Consider the following 23,186-nt stretch of genomic DNA (forward strand, 5'->3'; position numbering starts at 1 on the left):
AACGATCAAAGCGTAGACAGATTAAGACGTTACTCATATGGAGAAAAGTCCGTATGGTGCTTATTGTGTTCTATGCCGATGCAAGTACTGTGTTTCATCAACACTCTGAAGATCCACAGATTACAGAATGCATCCAGATGTGCTTCGGAAACTATTACTAGCCTTCCAGGGAACGATCAAAGCGTAGACAGTTTAAGACATTACTCCCATGGAGAAAAGTCCGCATGGTGCATATTGTGTTCAATGCCGATGCAATTTCTGTGTTTCATCAACACTCTGAAGGTAAACAGCTTTCAGAATGCATCCAGATGTGCTTCGGAAACTACTACTAGTCTTCCATTGAACGATCAAAGAGTAGACCGTTTAAGACATTACTCCCATGGAGAAAAGTCCGCATGGTGCTTATTGTGTTTAATGCCGATGAAATTTCTGTGTTTCATCAACACTCTGAAGGTATACAGATTACAGAATGCCTCCAGTTGTGCTTCGGAAACTACTGCTAGTCTTCCAGTGAACGATCAAAGCGTAGACAGTTTAAGACATTACTCCCATGGAAAAAAGTCCGCATGGTGCATATTGTGTTCAATGCCGATGCAATTTCTGTGTTTCATCAACACTCTGAAGATCCACAGATTACAGAATGCATCCAGATGTGCTTCGGAAGCTACTACTAGTCTTCCAGGGAACGATCAAAGCGTAGACATTTTAAGACATTACTCCCATGGAGAAAAGTTCGCATGGTGCTTATTGTGTTCAATGCCGATGCAATTTTTTTGTTTCATCAACACTGAGAAGGTCCACAGGTTACAGAATGCATCCAGATGTGCTTTGGAAACTACTACTAGTCTTCCAGTGTACGATCAAAGAGTAGACAGTTTAAGACATTACTCCCATGGAGAAAAGTCCGCATGGTGCTTATTGTGTTCAATGCCGATGCAATTTTTGTGTTTCATCAACACTCTGGAGGTCCACAGATTACAGAATGAATCCAGATGTGCTTCGGAAACTACTACTAGTCTTCCAGTGTACGATCAAAGCGTAGACAGTTTAAGACATTACTCCCATGGAGAAAAGTTCGCATGGTGATTATTGTGTTCAATGCCGATGCAATTTTTGTGTTTCATCAACACTCTGAAGGTCCACAGATTACAGAATGCCTCCAGATGTGCATCGGAAACTACTACTAGTCTTCCAGTGAACGATCAATGCGTAGACAGTATAAGACATTACTCTCATGGAGAAACGTCCGCATGGTGCTTATTGTGTTCAATGCCGATGCAATTTTTGTGTTTCATCAACACTCTGAAGGTCCACCGATTACAGAATGCATCCAGATGTGCTTCGGAAACTACTACTAGTCTTCCAGGAAACGATCAAATCGTAAACAGTTTAAGACATTACTCCCATGGAGAAAAGTTCGCATGGTGCTTATTGTGTTCAATGCCGATGCAATTTTTGTGTTTAATCAACACTCAGAAGGTCCACAGGTTACAGAATGCTTCCAGATGGGCTTCGGAAACTACTACTAGTCATCCAGGGAACGATCAAAGCGTAGACAGTTTAAGACATTACTCCCATGGAGAAAAGTCCGCATGGTGCTTATTGTGGTCAATGCCGATGCAATTTTGGTGTTTCATCAACACTCTGATGGTCCACAAATTACAGAATGCATCCAGATGTACTTTGGAAACTACTACTAGTCTCACAGGGAACGATCAAAACGTAGACAGATTAAGACATTACTCCCATGGAGAAAAGTCCGCATGGTGCTTATTGTGTTCAATGCCGATTCAATTTCTGTGTCTCATCAACACTCTGAAGGTTCACAGATTATAGAATGCATCCAGATGTGCTTCGGAAACTACTACTAGTCATCCAGGGGACGATCAAAGATTACAGTTTAAGACAATCCTTTCATGGAAAAAAGTCAGTATGGTGCTTATTGTGTTCAATGCCGATGCAATTTCTGTGTTTCATCAACACTCTGAAGGTCCACAGATTACAGAATGCATCCAGATGTGCTTCGGAAACTACTACTAGTCTTCCAGGGAACGATCTAAGGGTAGACAGTTTAAGACATTACTCCCATGGAGAAAATTTCGCATTGTGCTTATTGTGTTCAATGCCGATGCAATTATTGTGTTTCATCAACGCTCTGAAGGTCCACAGATTACACAATGCATCCAGATGTGTTTCGGAAACTACTACTAGTCTTCCAGTGTACGATCAAAGCGTAGACAGTTTAAGACATTACTCCCATGGAGAAAAGTCAGCATGGTGCTTATTGTGTTTAATGACGATGCAGTTTTTGTGTTTCATCAACACTCTGAAGGTCCACAGATTACAGAAAGCATTCCGATGTGCTTCGGAAACTACTACTAGTCTTCCAGGGAACGATCAAAGCGTAGACATTTTGAGACATTACTCCCATGGAGAAAAGTCCGCATGGTGCTTATTGTGTTCAATGCCGATTCAATTTCTGTGTTTCATCAACACTCTGAAGGTTCACAGATTACAGAATGCTTCCAGATGCGCTTCGGAAACTACTACTAGCCTTCCAGTGAGCGATCAAAGCGTAGACAGTTTGAGACATTACTCCCGTGGAGAAAAGTCTGCATGGTGCGTATTGTGTTCAATGCCGATGCAATTTTTGTGCTTCATCAACACTCTAAAGGTCCACAGATTGCAGAATGCATCCAGATGTGCTTCGGAAACTACTAGTAGTCTTCCAGGGAACGATCAATTCGTAGACAGTTTAAGACATAACTCTCATGGAGAAAAAACCGCATGGTGCTTATTGTGTTCAATGCCGATGCATATTTTGTGTTTCATCAACACTCTGAAGGTAAACAGATTTCAGAATGCATCCAGATGTGCTTCGGAAACTACTACTAGTCTTCCATTGAACGATCAAAGAGTAGACCGTTTAAGACATTACTCCCATGGAGAAAAGTCCGCATAGTGCTTATTGTGTTTAATGCCGATGAAATTTCTGTGTTTCATCAACAATCTGAAGATCCACAGATTACAGAATGCATCCAGATGTGCTTCGGAAACTACTACTAGTCTTCCAGGGAACGTTTAAAGCGTAGACAGTTTAAGACATTACTCTCATGGAGAAAAGTCCGCATGGTGCTTATTGTGTTCAATGCCGATTCAATTTCTGTGTTTCATCAACACTCTGAAGGTCCGCAGATTACAGAATGCCTCCATATGTGCTTCGGAAACTACTACTAGTCTTCCAGTGTACGATCAAAGCGTAGACAATTTAAGACATTACTCCCATGGAGAAAAGTCCGCATGGTGATTATTGTGTTCAATGTCGATTCTATTTTTGTGTTTCATCAACACTCTGAAAGTCCGCAGATTACAGAATGCCTCCAGATGTGCTTCGGAAACTACTACTAGTCTTCCAGGGAACGATCAAAGCGTAGACAGTTTAAGACATTACTCTAATGGAGAAAAGTCCGCATGGTGATTATTGTGTTCAATTCCGATTCAATTTCTGCGTTACATCAACACTCTGAAGGTCCACAGATTACAGAATGCCTCCAGATGTGCTTCGGAAACTGCCACTAGTCTTAATGTGAACGATCAAAGCGTAGACAGATTAAGACGTTACTCCTATGGAGAAAAGTCCGTATGGTGCTTATTGTGTTCTATGCCGATGCAAGTACTGTGTTTCATCAACACTCTGAAGATCCACAGATTACAGAATGCATCCAGATGTGCTTCGGAAACTATTACTAGCCTTCCAGGGAACGATCAAAGCGTAGACAGTTTAAGACATTACTCCCATGGAGAAAAGTCCGCATGGTGCATATTGTGTTCAATGCCGATGCAATTTCTGTGTTTCATCAACACTCTGAAGGTAAACAGCTTTCAGAATGCATCCAGATGTGCTTCGGAAACTACTACTAGTCTTCCATTGAACGATCAAAGAGTAGACCGTTTAAGACATTACTCCCATGGAGAAAAGTCCGCATGGTGCTTATTGTGTTTAATGCCGATGAAATTTCTGTGTTTCATCAACACTCTGAAGGTATACAGATTACAGAATGCCTCCAGTTGTGCTTCGGAAACTACTGCTAGTCTTCCAGTGAACGATCAAAGCGTAGACAGTTTAAGACATTACTCCCATGGAGAAAAGTCCGCATGGTGCATATTGTGTTCAATGCCGATGCAATTTCTGTGTTTCATCAACACTCTGAAGATCCACAGATTACAGAATGCATCCAGATGTGCTTCGGAAGCTACTACTAGTCTTCCAGGGAACGATCAAAGCGTAGACATTTTAAGACATTACTCCCATGGAGAAAAGTTCGCATGGTGCTTATTGTGTTCAATGCCGATGCAATTTTTTTGTTTCATCAACACTGAGAAGGTCCACAGGTTACAGAATGCATCCAGATGTGCTTCGGAAACTACTACTAGTCTTCCAGTGTACGATCAAAGAGTAGACAGTTTAAGACATTACTCCCATGGAGAAAAGTCCGCATGGTGCTTATTGTGTTCAATGCCGATGCAATTTTTGTGTTTCATCAACACTCTGGAGGTCCACAGATTACAGAATGAATCCAGATGTGCTTCGGAAACTACTACTAGTCTTCCAGTGTACGATCAAAGCGTAGACAGTTTAAGACATTACTCCCATGGAGAAAAGTTCGCATGGTGATTATTGTGTTCAATGCCGATGCAATTTTTGTGTTTCATCAACACTCTGAAGGTCCACAGATTACAGAATGCATCCAGATGTGCTTCGGAAGCTACTACTAGTCTTCCAGGGAACGATCAAAGCGTAGACAGTTTAAGACAATACTCTCATGGAGAAAAGTCCGCATGGTGCATATTGTGTACAATGCCGATGCAATTTCTGTGTTTCATCAACACTCTGAAGATCCACTGATTACAGAATGCATCCAGATGTGCTTCGGAAACTACTGCTAGTCTTCCAGGGAACGTTAAAACGTAGACAGTTTAAGACATTACTCTCATGGAGAAAATTCCGCATGGTGCTTATTGTGTTCGATGCCGATTCAATTTCTGTGTTTCATCAACACTCTGAAGGTCCGCAGATTACAGAATGCCTCCAGATGTGCTTCGGAAACTACTACTAGTCTTCCAGTGTACGATCAAAGCGTAGACAGTTTAAGACATTACTCGCATGGAGAAAAGTCAGCAAGGTGCTTATTGTGTTTAATGACGATGCAGTTTTTGTGTTTCATCAACACTCTGAAGGTCCACAGATTACAGAATGCATTCCGATGTGCTTCGGAAACTACTACTAGTCTTCCAGGGAACGATCAAAACGTAGACATTTTGAGACATTACTCCCATGGAGAAAAGTCCGCATGGTGCTTATTGTGTTCAATGCCGATTCAATTTCTGTGTTTCATCAACACTCTGAAGGTCCACAGATTACAGAATGCATCCAGATGTGCTTCGGAAACTATTAATAGTTTAAAGGGAACGATCAAAGCGTAGACATTTTAAGACATTACTCCCATGGAGAAAAGTCCGCATGGTGCTTATTGTGTTCAATGCCGATTCAATTTCTGTGTTTCATCAACACTCTGAAGGTTCACAGATTACAGAATGCCTCCAGATGTGCTTCGGAAACTACTACTAGTCTTCCAGTGAACGATCCATGCGTAGACAGTTTGAGACATTACTCCCGTGGAGAAAAGTCCGCATGGTGCTTATTGTGTTCAATGGCGATGCAATTTTTGTGTTTCATCAACACTCTGAAGGTCCACAGATTACAGAATGCATCCAGATGTGCTTCGGAAACTATTACTAGTTTCCAGGGAACGATCAAAGCGTAGACATTTTAAGACATTACTCCCATGGAGAAAAGTCCGCATGGAGCTTATTGTGTTCAATGTCGATTCAATTTCTGTGTTTCATCAACACTCTGAAGGTTCACAGATTACAGAATGCTTCCAGATGTGCTTCGGAAACTACTACTAGCCTTCCAGTGAACGATCAAAGCGTAGACAGTTTGAGACAATACTCCCGTGGAGAAAAGTCCGCATGGTGCGTATTGTGTTCAATGCCGATGCAATTTTTGTGCTTCATCAACACTCTAAAGGTCCACAGATTGCAGAATGCATCCAGATGTGCTTCGGAAACTACTAGTAGTCTTCCAGGGAACGATCAAGGCGTAGACAGTTTAAGACATAACTCTCATGGAGAAAAAACCGCATGGTGCTTATTGTGTTCAATGCCGATGCAATTTCTGTGTTTCATCAACACTCTGAAGAACCACAGATTACAGAATGCATCCAGATGTGCTTCGGAAACTATTACTAGCCTTCCAGGGAACGATCAAAGCGTAGACAGTTTAAGACATTACTCCCATGGAGAAAAGTCCGCATGGTGCTTATTGTGTTCAATGCCGATGCAATTTTTGTGTTTCATCAACACTCTGAAGGTAAACAGATTTCAGAATGCATCCAGATGTGCTTCGGAAACTACTACTAGTCTTCCATTGAACGATCAAAGAGTAGACCGTTTAAGACATTACTCCCATGGAGAAAAGTCCGCATGGTGCTTATTGTGTTTAATGCCGAGAAATTTCTGTGTTTCATCAACAATCTGAAGATCCACAGATTACAGAATGCATCCAGATGTGCTTCGGAAACTACTACTAGTCTTCCAGGGAACGTTTAAAGCGTAGACAGTTTAAGACATTACTCTCATGGAGAAAAGTCCGCATGGTGCTTATTGTGTTCAATGCCGATTCAATTTCTGTGTTTCATCAACACTCTGAAGGTCCGCAGATTACAGAATGCCTCCAGATGTGCTTCGGAAACTACTACTAGTCTTCCAGTGTACGATCAAAGCGTAGACAATTTAAGACATTATTCCCATGGAGAAAAGTCCGCATGGTGATTATTGTGTTCAATGTCGATTCTATTTTTGTGTTTCATCAACACTCTGAAAGTCCGCAGATTACAGAATGCCTCCAGATGTGCTTCGGAAACTACTACTAGTCTTCCAGGGAACGATCAAAGCGTAGACAGTTTAAGACATTACTCTAATGGAGAAAAGTCCGCATGGTGATTATTGTGTTCAATTCCGATTCAATTTCTGCGTTACATCAACACTCTGAAGGTCCACAGATTACAGAATGCCTCCAGATGTGCTTCGGAAACTGCCACTAGTCTTCCTGTGAACGATCAAAGCGTAGACAGATTAAGACGTTACTCCTATGGAGAAAAGTCCGTATGGTGCTTATTGTGTTCTATGCCGATGCAATTTCTGTGTTTCATCAACACTCTGAATATCCACAGATTACAAAATGCATCCAGATGTGCTTCGGAAACTATTACTAGCCTTCCAGGGAACGATCAAAGCGTAGACAGTTTAAGACATTACTCCCATGGAGAAAAGTCCGCATGGTGCTTATTGTGTTCTATGCCGATGCATTTTTTGTGTTTCATCAACGCTCTGAAGGTAAACAGCTTTCAGAATGCATCCAGATGTGCTTCGGAAGCTACTACTAGTCTTCCATTGAACGATCAAAGAGTAGACCGTTTAAGACATTACTCCCATGGAGAAAAGTCCGCATGGTGCTTATTGTGTTTAATGCCGATGAAATTTCTGTGTTTCATCAACACTCTGAAGGTATACAGATTACAGAATGCCTCCAGTTGTGCTTCGGAAACTACTGCTAGTCTTCCAGTGAACGATCAAAGCGTAGACAGTTTAAGACATTACCCCCATGGAGAAAAGTCCGCATGGTGCATATTGTGTTCAATGCCGATGCAATTTCTGTGTTTCATCAACGATCTGAAGATCCACAGATTACAGAATGCATCCAGATGTGCTTCGGAAGCTACTACTAGTCTTCCAGGGAACGATCAAAGCGTAGACATTTTAAGACATTACTCCCATGGAGAAAAGTTCGCATGGTGCTTATTGTGTTCAATGCCGATGCAATATTTTTGTTTCATCAACACTGAGAAGGTCCACAGGTTACAGAATGCATCCAGATGTGCTTCGGAAACTACTACTAGTCTTCCAGTGTACGATCAAAGCGTAGACAGTTTAAGACATTACTCCCATGGAGAAAAGTTCGCATGGTGATTATTGTGTTCAATGCCGATGCAATTTTTGTGTTTCATCAACACTCTGAAGGTCCACAGATTACAGAATGCATCCAGATGTGCTTCGGAAGCTACTACTAGTCTTCCAGGGAACGATCAAAGCGTAGACAGTTTAAGACATTACTCTCATGGAGAAAAGTCCGCATGGTGCATATTGTGTACAATGCCGATGCAATTTCTGTGTTTCATCAACACTCTGAAGATCCACTGATTACAGAATGCATCCAGATGTGCTTCGGAAACTACTGCTAGTCTTCCAGGGAACGTTAAAACGTAGACAGTTCAAGACATTACTCTCATGGAGAAAATTCCGCATGGTGCTTATTGTGTTCGATGCCGATTCAATTTCTGTGTTTCATCAACACTCTGAAGGTCCGCAGATTACAGAATGCCTCCAGATGTGCTTCGGAAACTACTACTAGTCTTCCAGTGTACGATCAAAGCGTAGACAGTTTAAGACATTACTCGCATGGAGAAAAGTCAGCATGGTGCTTATTGTGTTTAATGACGATGCAGTTTTTGTGTTTCATCAACACTCTGAAGGTCCACAGATTACAGAATGCATTCCGATGTGCTTCGGAAACTACTACTAGTCTTCCAGGGAACGATCAAAACGTAGACATTTTGAGACATTACTCCCATGGAGAAAAGTCCGCATGGTGCTTATTGTGTTCAATGCCGATTCAATTTCTGTGTTTCATCAACACTCTGAAGGTCCACAGATTACAGAATGCATCCAGATGTGCTTCGGAAACTATTAATAGTTTCCAGGGAACGATCAAAGCGTAGACATTTTAAGACATTACTCCCATGGAGAAAAGTCCGCATGGTGCTTATTGTGTTCAATGCCGATTCAATTTCTGTGTTTCATCAACACTCTGAAGGTTCACAGATTACAGAATGCCTCCAGATGTGCTTCGGAAACTACTACTAGTCTTCCAGTGAACGATCAAAGCGGAGACAGTTTGAGACATTACTCCCGCGGAGAAAAGTCCGCATGGTGCTTATTGTGTTCAATGGCGATGCAATTTTTGTGTTTCATCAACACTCTGAAGGTCCACAGATTACAGAATGCATCCAGATGTGCTTCGGAAACTATTACTAGTTTCAAGGGAACGATCAAAGCGTAGACATTTTAAGACATTACTCCCATGGAGAAAAGTCCGCATGGAGCTTATTGTGTTCAATGTCGATTCAATTTCTGTGTTTCATCAACACTCTGAAGGTTCACAGATTACAGAATGCTTCCAGATGTGCTTCGGAAACTACTACTAGCCTTCCAGTGAACGATCAAAGCGTAGACAGTTTGAGACATTACTCCCGTGGAGAAAAGTCCGCATGGTGCGTATTGTGTTCAATGCCGATGCAATTTTTGTGCTTCATCAACACTCTAAAGGTCCACAGATTGCAGAATGCATCCAGATGTGCTTCGGAAACTACTAGTAGTCTTCCAGGGAACGATCAAGGCGTAGACAGTTTAAGACATAACTCTCATGGAGAAAAAACCGCATGGTGCTTATTGTGTTCAATGCCGATGCAATTTCTGTGTTTCATCAACACTCTGAAGAACCACAGATTACAGAATGCATCCAGATGTGCTTCGGAAACTATTACTAGCCTTCCAGGGAACGATCAAAGCGTAGACAGTTTAAGACATTACTCCCATGGAGAAAAGTCCGCATGGTGCTTATTGTGTTCAATGCCGATGCAATTTTTGTGTTTCATCAATACTCTGAAGATCCACAGATTACAGAATGCATCCAGATGTGCTTCGCAAACTACTACTAGTCTTCCAGGGAACGTTCAAGCGTAGACAGTTTAAGACATTATTCTCATAGAGAAAAGTCCGCATGGTGCTTATTGTGTTCAATGCCGATTCAATTTCTGTGTTTCATCAAAACTCTGAGGGTCCGCAGATTACAGAATGCCTCCAGATGTGCTTCGGAAACTACTACTAGTCTTCCAGTGTACGATCAAAGCGTAGACAGTTTAAGACATTACTCCCATGGAGAAAAGTCCTCATGGTGCTTTTGTGTTCAATGCCGATGCAATTTTTGTGTTTCGTCAACACTCTGAAGGTCCACAGATTACAGAATGCCTCCAGATGTGCATCGGAAGCTACTACTAGTCTTCCAGTGAACGATCAAAGCGTAGACAGTTTAAGACATTACTCTCATGGAGAAAAGTGCGCATGGTGCTTATTGGGTTCAATACCGATGCAATTTTTGTGTTTCATCAACACTCTAAAGGTCCACAGGTTACAGAATGCATCCAGATATGCTTCGGAAACTACTACTAGTCTTCCAGGGAACGATCAATGCGTAAACAGTTTAACACATTACTAACATGGAGAAAAGTCCACATGGTGCTTATTATGTTCAAGGCCGATGCAATTTTTGGGTTTCATCAACACTCTGAATGTAAACAGATTACAGAATGCATCCAGATGTGCTTCGGAAACTACTACTAGTCTTCCAGGGAACGATCAAAGAGTAGACAGTTTAAGACATTACTCCCATGGAAAAAAGTCGGCATGGTGTTTATTGTGTTCAATGCCGATGCAATTTTTGTGTTTCATCAACACTCTGAAGATCCACAGATTACAGTATGCCTCCAGATGTGCTTCGGAAACTACTACTAGTCTTCCAGGGAACGATCTAAGCGTAGATAGTTTAAGACATTACTCCCATGGAGAAAACTCCGCATGATGTTTATTGTGTTCAATGCCGATGCAATTTGTGTTTCATCAACACTCTGAAGTTCCACAGATTACAGAATGCATGCAGATGTGCTTCGTAAACTACTACTACTCTCCTACGGAACGATCAAAGCGTAGACAGTTTAAGATATTACTCCCATGGAGAAAAGTCCGCATGGTGCTTATTGTGTTCAATGGCGATGCAATTTTTGTGTTTCATCAACACTCTGAAGGTCCACAGATTACAGAATGCATCCAGATGTGCTTCGGAAACTATTACTAGTTTCCAGGGAACGATCAAAGCGTAGACATTTTAAGACATTACTCCCATGGAGAAAAGTCCGCATGGAGCTTATTGTGTTCAATGTCGATTCAATTTCTGTGTTTCATCAACACTCTGAAGGTTCACAGATTACAGAATGCTTCCAGATGTGCTTCGGAAACTACTACTAGCCTTCCAGTGAACGATCAAAGCGTAGACAGTTTGAGACATTACTCCCGTGGAGAAAAGTCCGCATGGTGCGTATTGTGTTCAATGCCGATGCAATTTTTGTGCTTCATCAACACTCTAAAGGTCCACAGATTGCAGAATGCATCCAGATGTGCTTCGGAAACTACTAGTAGTCTTCCAGGGAACGATCAAGGCGTAGACAGTTTAAGACATAACTCTCATGGAGAAAAAACCGCATGGTGCTTATTGTGTTCAATGCCGATGCAATTTCTGTGTTTCATCAACACTCTGAAGAACCACAGATTACAGAATGCATCCAGATGTGCTTCGGAAACTATTACTAGCCTTCCAGGGAACGATCAAAGCGTAGACAGTTTAAGACATTACTCCCATGGAGTAAAGTCCGCATGGTGCTTATTGTGTTCAATGCCGATGCAATTTTTGTGTTTCATCAAAACTCTGAAGATCCACAGATTACAGAATGCATCCAGATGTGCTTCGGAAACTACTACTAGTCTTCCAGTGTACGATCAAAGCGTAGACAGTTTAAGACATTACTCCCATGTAGAGAAGTCCGCATGGTGCTTTTGTGTTCAATGCCGATGCAATTTTCTGAAGGTCCACAGATTACAGAATGCATCCAGATATGCTTCGGAAACTACTACTAGTCTTCCAGGGAACGATCAATGCGTAAACAGTTTAACACATTACTAACATGGAGAAAAGTCCACATGGTGCTTATTATGTTCAAGGCCGATGCAATTTTTGGGTTTCATCAACACTCTGAATGTAAACAGATTACAGAATGCATCCAGATGTGCTTCGAAAACTACTACTAGTCTTCCAGGGAACGATCAAAGAGTAGACAGTTTAAGACATTACTCCCATGGAAAAAAGTCGGCATGGTGTTTATTGTGTTCAATGCCGATGCAATTTTTGTGTTTCTTCAACACTCTGAAGATCCACAGATTACAGAATGCCTCCAGATGTGCTTCGGAAACTACTACTAGTCTTCCAGGGAACGATCTAAGCGTAGATAGTTTAAGACATTACTCCCATGGAGAAAACTCCGCATGATGTTTATTGTGTTCAATGCCGATGCAATTTGTGTTTCATCAACACTCTGAAGTTCCACAGATTACAGAATGCATGCAGATGTGCTTCGTAAACTACTAATACTCTCCTACGGAACGATCAAAGCGTAGACAGTTTAAGATATTACTCCCATGGAGAAAAGTCCGCATGGTGCTTATTGTGTTCAATGCGATGCAATTTTTGTATTTCATCAACACTCTGAAGGTCCACAGATTACAGAATGCCTCCAGATGTGCTTCGGAAACTACTACTAGTCTTCCAGGGAACGATCAAAGCGTAGACAGTTTAAGACATTACTCTCATGGAGAAAAGTCTGCATGGTGCATTTTGTGTTCAATGCCGATGCAATTTCTGTGTTTCATCAACAATCTGAAGATCCACAGATTACAGAATGCATCCAGATGTGCTTCGGAAACTACTACTAGTCTTCCGGGGAACGTTTAAAGCGTAGACAGTTTAAGACATTACACTCATGCAGAAAAGTCCGCATGGTGCTTATTGTGTTCAATGCAGATTCAATTTCTGTGTTTCATCAACACTCTGAAGGTCCGCAGATTACAGAATGCCTCCAGCTGTGCTTCGGAAACTACTACTAGTCTTCCAGTGAACGATCAAAACGTAGACAGTTTAAGACGTTACTCTCATGGAGAAAAGTCCGCATGCTGCTTATTGTGTTCAATGCCTATGCAATTTCTGTGTTTCATCAACACTCTGAAGGTCCACAGATTACAGAATGCCTCCAGATGTGCTTCGGAAACTGCGACTAGTCTTCCTGTGAACGATCAAAGCGTAGACAGATTAAGACGTTACTCTTATGGAGAAAAGTCCGCATTGAGCTTATTGTGTTCAATGCCGATGCAATTTTTGTGTTTCATCAATACTCTACAGGTCCACAGATTACAGAATGCCTCCAGATATGCTTCGGAAACTACTACTAGTCTTTCAGTGCACGATCAAAGCGTAGACAGTTTAAGACATTACTCCCATGGAGAAAACTCCGCATGATGTTTATTGTGTTCAATGCCGATGCAATTTGTGTTTCATCAACACTCTGAAGTTCCACAGATTACAGAATGCATGCAGATGTGCTTCGTAAACTACTACTAGTCTCCTACGGAACGATCAAAGCGTAGACAGTTTAAGACATTTCTCCCATGGAGAAAAGTCCGCATGGTGCTTATTGTGTTCAATGCGATGCAATTTTTGTATTTCATCAACACTCTGAAGGTCCACAGATTACAGAATGCCTCCAAATGTGCTTCAGAAACTACTACTAGTCTTCCAGGGAACGATCAAAGCGTAGACAGTTTAAGACATTACTCTCATGGAGAAAAGTCTGCATGGTGCATATTGTGTTCAATGCCGATGCAATTTCTGTGTTTCATCAACAATCTGAAGATCCACAGATTACAGAATGCATCCAGACGTGCTTCGGAAACTACTACTAGTCTTCCGGGGAACGTTTAAAGCGTAGACAGTTTAAGACATTACACTCATGCAGAAAAGTCCGCATGGTGCTTATTGTGTTCAATGCAGATTCAATTTCTGTGTTTCATCAACACTCTGAAGTTCCGCAGATTACAGAATGCCTCCAGCTGTGATTCGGAAACTACTACTAGTCTTCCTGTGAACGATCAAAGCGTAGACAGATTATGACGTTACTCTTATGGAGAAAAGTCCGCATTGAGCTTATTGTGTTCAATGCCGATGCAATTTTTGTGTTTCATCAATACTCTACAGGTCCACAGATTACAGAATGCCTCCAGATATGCTTCGGAAACTACTACTAGTCTTCCAGTGCACGATCAAAGCGTAGACAGTTTAAGACATTACTCCCATGGAGAAAAGTCCTCATGGTGCATATTGTGTTCAATGCCGATGCAATTTCTGTGTTTCATCAACACTCTGAAGATCCACAGATTACAGAATGCATCCAGATGTGCTTCGGAAACTACTACTAGTCTTCCAGGGAACGTTTCAAGCGTAGACAGTTTGAGACATTATTCTCATAGAGAAAAGTCGGCATGATGTTTATTGTGTTCAATGCCGATGCAATTTGTGTTTCATCAACACTCTGAAGTTCCACAGATTACAGAATGCATGCAGATGTGCTTCGTAAACTACTACTAGTCTCCTAGGGAACGATCAAAGCGTAGACAGTTTAAGACATTACTCCCATGGAGAAAAGTCCGCATGGTGCTTATTGTGTTCAATGCGATGCAATTTTTGTATTTCATCAACACTCTGAAGGTCCACAGATTACAGAATGCCTCCAGATGTGCTTCGGAAACTACTACTAGTCTTCCAGGGAACGATCAAAGCGTAGACAGTTTAAGACATTACTCTCATGGAGAAAAGTCTGCATGGTGCCCATTGTGTTCAATACCGATGCAATTTCTGTGTTTCATCAACAATCTGAAGATCCACAGATTACAGAATGCATCCAGATGTGCTTCGGAAACTACTACTAGTCTTCCGGGGAACATTTAAAGCGTAGACAGTTTAAGACATTACACTCATGCAGAAAAGTCCGCATGGTGCTTATTGTGTTCAATGCAGATTCAATTTCTGTGTTTCATCAACACTCTGAAGGTCCGCAGATTACAGAATGCCTCCAGATGTGCTTCGGAAACTACTACTAGTCTTCCAGTGAACGATCAAAGCGTAGACAGTTTAAGACATTACTCTCATGGAGAAAAGTCCGCATGCTGCTTATTGTGTTCAATGCCTATGCAATTTCTGTGTTTCATCAACACTCTGAAGGTCCACACATTACAGAATGCATCCAGATGTGCTTCGGATACTACTACTAGTCTTCCAGGGAACGATCAAATCGTAGACAGTTTAAGACATTACTCTCATGGAGAATAGTCCGCATGGTGATTATTGTGTTCAATTCCGATTCAATTTCTGCGTTACATCAACACTCTGAAGGTCCACAGATTACAGAATGCCTCCAGATGTGCTTCGGAAACTGCGACTAGTCTTCCTGTGAACGATCAAAGCGTAGACAGATTAAGACGTTACTCTTATGGAGAAAAGTCCGCATGGTGCTTATTGTGTTCAATGCCGATGCAATTTTTGTGTTTCATCAATACTCTACAGGTCCACAGATTACAGAATGCCTCCAGATATGCTTCGGAAACTACTACTAGTCTTCCAGTGCACGATCAAAGCGTAGACAGTTTAAGACATTACTCCCATGGAGAAAAGTCCTCATGGTGCATATTGTGTTCAATGCCGATGCAATTTCTGTGTTTCATCAACACTCTGAAGATCCACAGATTACAGAATGCATCCAGATGTGCTTCGGAAACTACTAGTAGTCTTCCAGGGAAAGTTTCAAGCGTAGACAGTTTTAGACATTATTCTCATAGAGAAAAGTCCGCATGGTGCTTATTGTGTTCAATGCCGATTCAATTTCTGTGTTTCATCAACACTCTGAAGGTCCGCAGATTACAGAATGCCTCCAGATGTGCATCGGAAACTACTACTAGTCTTCCAGTGAACGATCAAAGCGTAGACAGTTTGAGACATTACTCTCATGGAGAAAAGTCCGCATGGTGCTTATTGTGTTCAATGCAGATTCAATTTCTGTGTTTCATCAACACTCTGAAGGTCCGCAGATTACAGAATGCCTCCAGATGTGCTTCGGAAACTACTACTAGTCTTCCAGTGAACGATCAAAGCGTAGACAGTTTAAGACATTACTCTCATGGAGAAAAGTGCGCATGGTGCTTATTGTGTTCAATACCGATGCAATTTTTGTGTTTCATCAACACTCTGAAGGTCCACAGAATACAGAATGCATCCAGATATGCTTCGGAAACTACTACTAGTCTTCCAGGGAACGATCAATGCGTAAACCGTTTAACACATTACTAACATGGAGAAAAGTCCACATGGTGCTTATTATGTTCAATGCCGATGCAATTTTTGGGTTTCATCAACACTCTGAATGTAAACAGGTTACAGAATGCATCCAGATGTGCTTCGGAAACTACTACTAGTCTTCCAGGGAACGATCAAAGAGTAGACAGTTTAAGACATTACTCCCATGGAAAAAAGTCGGCATGGTGTTTATTGTGTTCAATGCCGATGCAATTTTTGTGTTTCATCAACACTCTGAAGATCCACAGATTACAGAATGCCTCCAGATGTGCTTCGGAAACTACTACTAGTCTTCCAGGGAACGATCAAAGCGTAGACAGTTTAAGACATTATTCCCATGGAGAAAAGTCCGCATGGTGCTTATTGTGTTCAATGCAGATTCAATTTCTGTGTTTCATCAACACTCTGAAGGTCCGCAGATTACAGAATGGCTCCAGATGTGCATCGGAAACTACTACTAGTCTTCCAGTGAACGATCAAAGCGTAGACAGTTTGAGACATTACTCCCATGGAGAAAAGTCCGCATTGTGCTTATTTTGGACAATGGCGATGCAATTTCTGTGTTTCATCAACACTCTGAGGTTCCACAGATTACAGAATGCCTCCAGATGTGCCTCGGAAACTACTACTACTCTTCCAGGGAACGATCAAAGCGTAGACAGTTTAAGACATTACTCCCAAGGAGAAAACTCCGTATGATGTTTATTGTGTTCAATGCCGATGCAATTTTTGTGTTTCATCAACACTCTGAAGTTCCACAGATTACAGAATGCATGCAGATGTGCTTCGGAAACTACTACTAGTGTTCTAGGGAACGATCAAAGCGAAGACAGATTGAGACATTACTCCCATAGAGAAAAGTTCGCATGGTGCTTATTGTGTTCAATGCCGATGCAATTTCTGTGTTTCATCAACACTCTGAAGGTATACAGATTACAGAATGCCTCCAGATGTGCTTCGGAAACTACTGCTAGTCTTCCAGTGAACGATCACAGCTTAGACAGTTTAAGACATTACTCTCATGGAAAAAGGTCCGCATGGTGCTTATTGTTTTCAATGCCGATTCAATTTCTGTGTTTCATCAACATTCTGAAGGTCCACAGATTGCAGAATGCCTCCAGATGTGCTTCGGAAACTACTACTAGTCTTCCAGGGAACGATCTAAGCGTAGATAGTTTAAGACATTACTCCCATGGAGAAAACTCCGCATGATGTTTATTGTGTTCAATGCCGATGCAATTTGTGTTTCATCAACACTCTGAAGTTCCACAGATTACAGAATGCATGCAGATGTGCTTCGTAAACTACTACTACTCTCCTACGGAACGATCAAAGCGTAGACAGTTTAAGATATTACTCCCATGGAGAAAAGTCCGCATGGTGCTTATTGTGTTCAATGCGATGCAATTTTTGTATTTCATCAACACTCTGAAGGTCCACAGATTACAGAATGCCTCCAGATGTGCTCGGAAACTACTACTAGTCTTCCAGGGAACGATCAAAGCGTAGACAGTTTAAGACATTACTCTCATGGAGAAAAGTCTGCATGGTGCATATTGTGTTCAATGCCGATGCAATTTCTGTGTTTCATCAACAATCTGAAGATCCACAGATTACAGAATGCATCCAGATGTTCTTCGGAAACTACTACTAGTCTTCCGGGGAACGTTTAAAGCGTAGACAGTTTAAGACATTACACTCATGCAGAAAAGTCCGCATGGTGCTTATTGTGTTCAATGCAGATTCAATTTCTGTGTTTCATCAACACTCTGAAGGTCCGCAGATTACAGAATGCCTCCAGCTGTGCTTCGGAAACTACTACTAGTCTCCCAGTGAACGATCAAAACGTAGACAGTTTAAGACGTTACTCTCATGGAGAAAAGTCCGCATGCTGCTTATTGTGTTCAATGCCTATGCAATTTCTGTGTTTCATCAACACTCTGAAGGTCCACAGATTACAGAATGCCTCCAGATGTGCTTCGGAAACTGCGACTAGTCTTCCTGTGAACGATCAAAGCGAAGACAGATTAAGACGTTACTCTTATGGAGAAAAGTCCGCATTGAGCTTATTGTGTTCAATGCCGATGCAATTTTTGTGTTTCATCAATACTCTACAGGTCCACAGATTACAGAATGCCTCCAGATATGCTTCGGAAACTACTACCAGTCTTCCAGTGCACGATCAAAGCGTAGACAGTTTAAGACATTACTCCCATGGAGAAAACTCCGCATGATGTTTATTGTGTTCAATGCCGATGCAATTTGTGTTTCATCAACACTCTGAAGTTCCACAGATTACAGAATGCATGCAGATGTGCTTCGTAAACTACTACTAGTCTCCTACGGAACGATCAAAGCGTAGACAGTTTAAGACATTTCTCCCATGGAGAAAAGTCCGCATGGTGCTTATTGTGTTCAATGCGATGCAATTTTTGTATTTCATCAACACTCTGAAGGTCCACAGATTACAGAATGCCTCCAAATGTGCTTCGGAAACTACTACTAGTCTTCCAGGGAACGATCAAAGCGTAGACAGTTTAAGACATTACTCTCATGGAGAAAAGTCTGCATGGTGCATATTGTGTTCAATGCCGATGCAATTTCTGTGTTTCATCAACAATCTGAAGATCCACAGATTACAGAATGCATCCAGATGTGCATCGGAAAGTACTACTAGTCTTCCGGGGAACGTTTAAAGCGTAGACAGTTTAAGACATTACACTCATGCAGAAAAGTCCGCATGGTGCTTATTGTGTTCAATGCAGATTCAATTTCTGTGTTTCATCAACACTCTGAAGTTCCGCAGATTACAGAATGCCTCCAGCTGTGATTCGGAAACTACTACTAGTCTTCCAGTGAACGATCAAAGCGTAGACAGTTTAAGACGTTACTCTCATGGAGAAAAGTCCGCATGCTGCTTATTGTGTTCAATGCCTATGCAATTTCTGTGTTTCATCAACACTCTGAAGGTCCACACATTACAGAATGCATCCAGATGTGCTTCGGAAACTACTACTAGTCTTCCAGGGAACGATCAAAGCGTAGACAGGTTAAGACATTACTCTCATGGAGAAAAGTGCGCATGGTGATTATTGTGTTCAATTCCGATTCAATTTCTGCGTTACATCAACACTCTGAAGGTCCACAGATTACAGAATGCCTCCAGATGTGCTTCGGAAACTGCGACTAGTCTTCCTGTGAACGATCAAAGCGTAGACAGATTAAGACGTTACTCTTATGGAGAAAAGTCCGCATTGAGCTTATTGTGTTCAATGCCGATGGAATTTTTGTGTTTCATCAATACTCTACAGGTCCACAGATTACAGAATGCCTCCAGATATGCTTCGGAAACTACTACTAGTCTTCCAGTGCACGATCAAAGCGTAGACAGTTTAAGACATTACTCCCATGGAGAAAAGTCCTCATGGTGCATATTGTGTTCAATGCCGATGCAATTTCTGTGTTTCATCAACACTCTGAAGATCCACAGATTACAGAATGCATCCAGATGTGCTTCGGAAACTACTACTAGTCTTCCAGGGAACGTTTCAAGCGTAGACAGTTTAAGACATTATTCTCATAGAGAAAAGTCGGCATGATGTTTATTGTGTTCAATGCCGATGCAATTTGTGTTTCATCAACACTCTGAAGTTCCACAGATTACAGAATGCATGCAGATGTGCTTCGTAAACTACTACTAGTCTCCTAGGGAACGATCAAAGCGTAGACAGTTTAAGACATTACTCCCATGGAGAAAAGTCCGCATGGTGCTTATTGTGTTCAATGCGATGCAATTTTTGTATTTCATCAACACTCTGAAGGTCCACAGATTACAGAATGCCTCCAGATGTGCTTCGGAAACTACTACTAGTCTTCCAGGGAACGATCAAACGTAGACAGTTTAAGACATTACTCTCATGGAGAAAAGTCTGCATGGTGCCCATTGTGTTCAATACCGATGCAATTTCTGTGTTTCATCAACAATCTGAAGATCCACAGATTACAGAATGCATCCAGATGTGCTTCGGAAACTACTACTAGTCTTCCGGGGAACATTTAAAGCGTAGACAGTTTAAGACATTACACTCATGCAGAAAAGTCCGCATGGTGCTTATTGTGTTCAATGCAGATTCAATTTCTGTGTTTCATCAACACTCTGAAGGTCCGCAGATTACAGAATGCCTCCAGATGTGCTTCGGAAACTACTACTAGTCTTCCAGTGAACGATCAAAGCGTAGACAGTTTAAGACATTACTCTCATGGAGAAAAGTCCGCATGCTGCTTATTGTGTTCAATGCTTATGCAATTTCTGTGTTTCATCAACACTCTGAAGGTCCACACATTACAGAATGCATCCAGATGTGCTTCGGATACTACTACTAGTCTTCCAGGGAACGATCAAATCGTAGACAGTTTAAGACATTACTCTCATGGAGAAAAGTCCGCATGGTGATTATTGTGTTCAATTCCGATTCAATTTCTGCGTTACATCAACACTCTGAAGGTCCACAGATTACAGAATGCCTCCAGATGTGCTTCGGAAACTGCGACTAGTCTTCCTGTGAACGATCAAAGCGTAGACAGATTAAGACGTTACTCTTATGGAGAAAAGTCCGCATGGTGCTTATTGTGTTCAATGCCGATGCAATTTTTGTGTTTCATCAATACTCTACAAGTCCACAGATTACAGAATGCCTCCAGATATGCTTCGGAAACTACTACTAGTCTTCCAGTGCACGATCAAAGCGTAGACAGTTTAAGACATTACTCCCATGGAGAAAAGTCCTCATGCTGCATATTGTGTTCAATGCCGATGCAATTTCTGTGTTTCATCAACACTCTGAAGATCCACAGATTACAGAATGCATCCAGATGTGCTTCGGAAACTACTAGTAGTCTTCCAGGGAAAGTTTCAAGCGTAGACAGTTTAAGACATTATTCTCATAGAGAAATGTCCGCATGGTGCTTATTGTGTTCAATGCCGATTCAATTTCTGTGTTTCATCAACACTCTGAAGGTCCGCAGATTACAGAATGCCTCCAGATGTGCATCGGAAACTACTACTAGTCTTCCAGTGAACGATCAAAGCGTATACAGTTTGAGACATTACTCTCATGGAGATAAGTCCGCATGGTGCTTATTGTGTTCAATGCAGATTCAATTTCTGTGTTTCATCAACACTCTGAAGGTCCGCAGATTACAGAATGCCTCCAGATGTGCTTCGGAAACTACTACTAGTCTTCCAGTGAACGATCAAAGCGTAGACAGTTTAAGACATTACTCTCATGGAGAAAAGTGCGCATGGTGCTTATTGTGTTCAATACCGATGCAATTTTTGTGTTTCATCAACACTCTGAAGGTCCACAGATTACAGAATGCATCCAGATATGCTTCGGAAACTACTACTAGTCTTCCAGGGAACGATCAATGCGTAAACCGTTTAACACATTACTAACATGGAGAAAAGTCCACATGGTGCTTATTATGTTCAATGCCGATGCAATTTTTGGGTTTCATCAACACTCTGAATGTAAACAGGTTACAGAATGCATCCAGATGTGCTTCGGAAACTACTACTAGTCTTCCAGGGAACGATCAAAGAGTAGACAGTTTAAGACATTACTCCCATGGAAAAAAGTCGGCATTGTGCTTTTTGTGTTCAATGCCGATGCAATTTTTGTGTTTCATCAACACTCTGAAGATCCACAGATTACAGAATGCCTCCAGATGTGCTTCGGAAACTACTACTAGTCTTCCAGGGAACGATCAAAGCGTAGACAGTTTAAGACATTACTCTCATGGAGAAAAGTCCGCATGGTGCTTATTGTGTTCAATGCAGATTCAATTTCTGTGTTTCATCAACACTCTGAAGGTCCGCAGATTACAGAATGCCTCCAGATGTGCATCGGAAACTACTACTAGTCTTCCAGTGAACGATCAAAGCGTAGACAGTTTGAGACATTACTCCCATAGAGAAAAGTCCGCATTGTGCTTTTTGTGTTCAATGCCGATGCAATTTTTGTGTTTCATCAACACTCTGAAGGTCCACAGATTGCAGAATGCCACCAGATGTGCATCGGAAACTACTAACAGTCTTCCAGTGAACGATCAAAGCGTAGACAGTTTAAGACATTACTCTAATGGAGAGAATTCCGCATTGTGCTTATTGTGTTCAATTCCGATGCAATTTCTGTGTTCATCAACACTCTGAGGATCCATAGATTACAGAATGCATCCAGATGTGCTTCTGAAACTACTACTAGTCTTCCAGGGAACGATCAATGGGTAAACAGTTTAAGACATTACTAACATGGAGAAAAGTCCGCATGGTGCTTATTTTGGACAATGGCGATGCAATTTCTGTGTTTCATCAACACTCTGAGGTTCCACAGATTACAGAATGCCTCCAGATGTGAGTCGGAAACTACTACTACTCTTCCAGGGAACGATCAAAGCGTAGACAGTTTAAGACATTACTCCCAAGGAGAAAACTCCGTATGATGTTTATTGTGTTCAATGCCGATGCAATTTTTGTGTTTCATCAACACTCTGAAGTTCCACAGATTACAGAATGCATGCAGATGTGCTTCGGAAACTACTACTAGTCTTCCAGGGAACGATCAAAGCGAAGACAGATTGAGACATTACTCCCATAGAGAAAAGTTCGCATGGTGCTTATTGTGTTCAATGCCGATGCAATTTCTGTGTTTCATCAACACTCTGAAGGTATACAGATTACAGAATGCCTCCAGATGTGCTTCGGAAACTACTGCTAGTCTTCCAGTGAACGATCACAGCTTAGACAGTTTAAGACATGACTCTCATGGAAAAAGGTCCGCATGGTGCTTATTGTTTTCAATGCCGATTCAATTTCTGTGTTTCATCAACATTCTGAAGGTCCACAGATTACAGAATGCCTCCAGATGTGCTTCGGAAACTT

Source organism: Schistocerca gregaria, chromosome 9, assembly GCF_023897955.1.
Source record: "Schistocerca gregaria isolate iqSchGreg1 chromosome 9, iqSchGreg1.2, whole genome shotgun sequence".
Classification (NCBI taxonomy): Eukaryota; Metazoa; Arthropoda; class Insecta; order Orthoptera; family Acrididae; genus Schistocerca; species Schistocerca gregaria.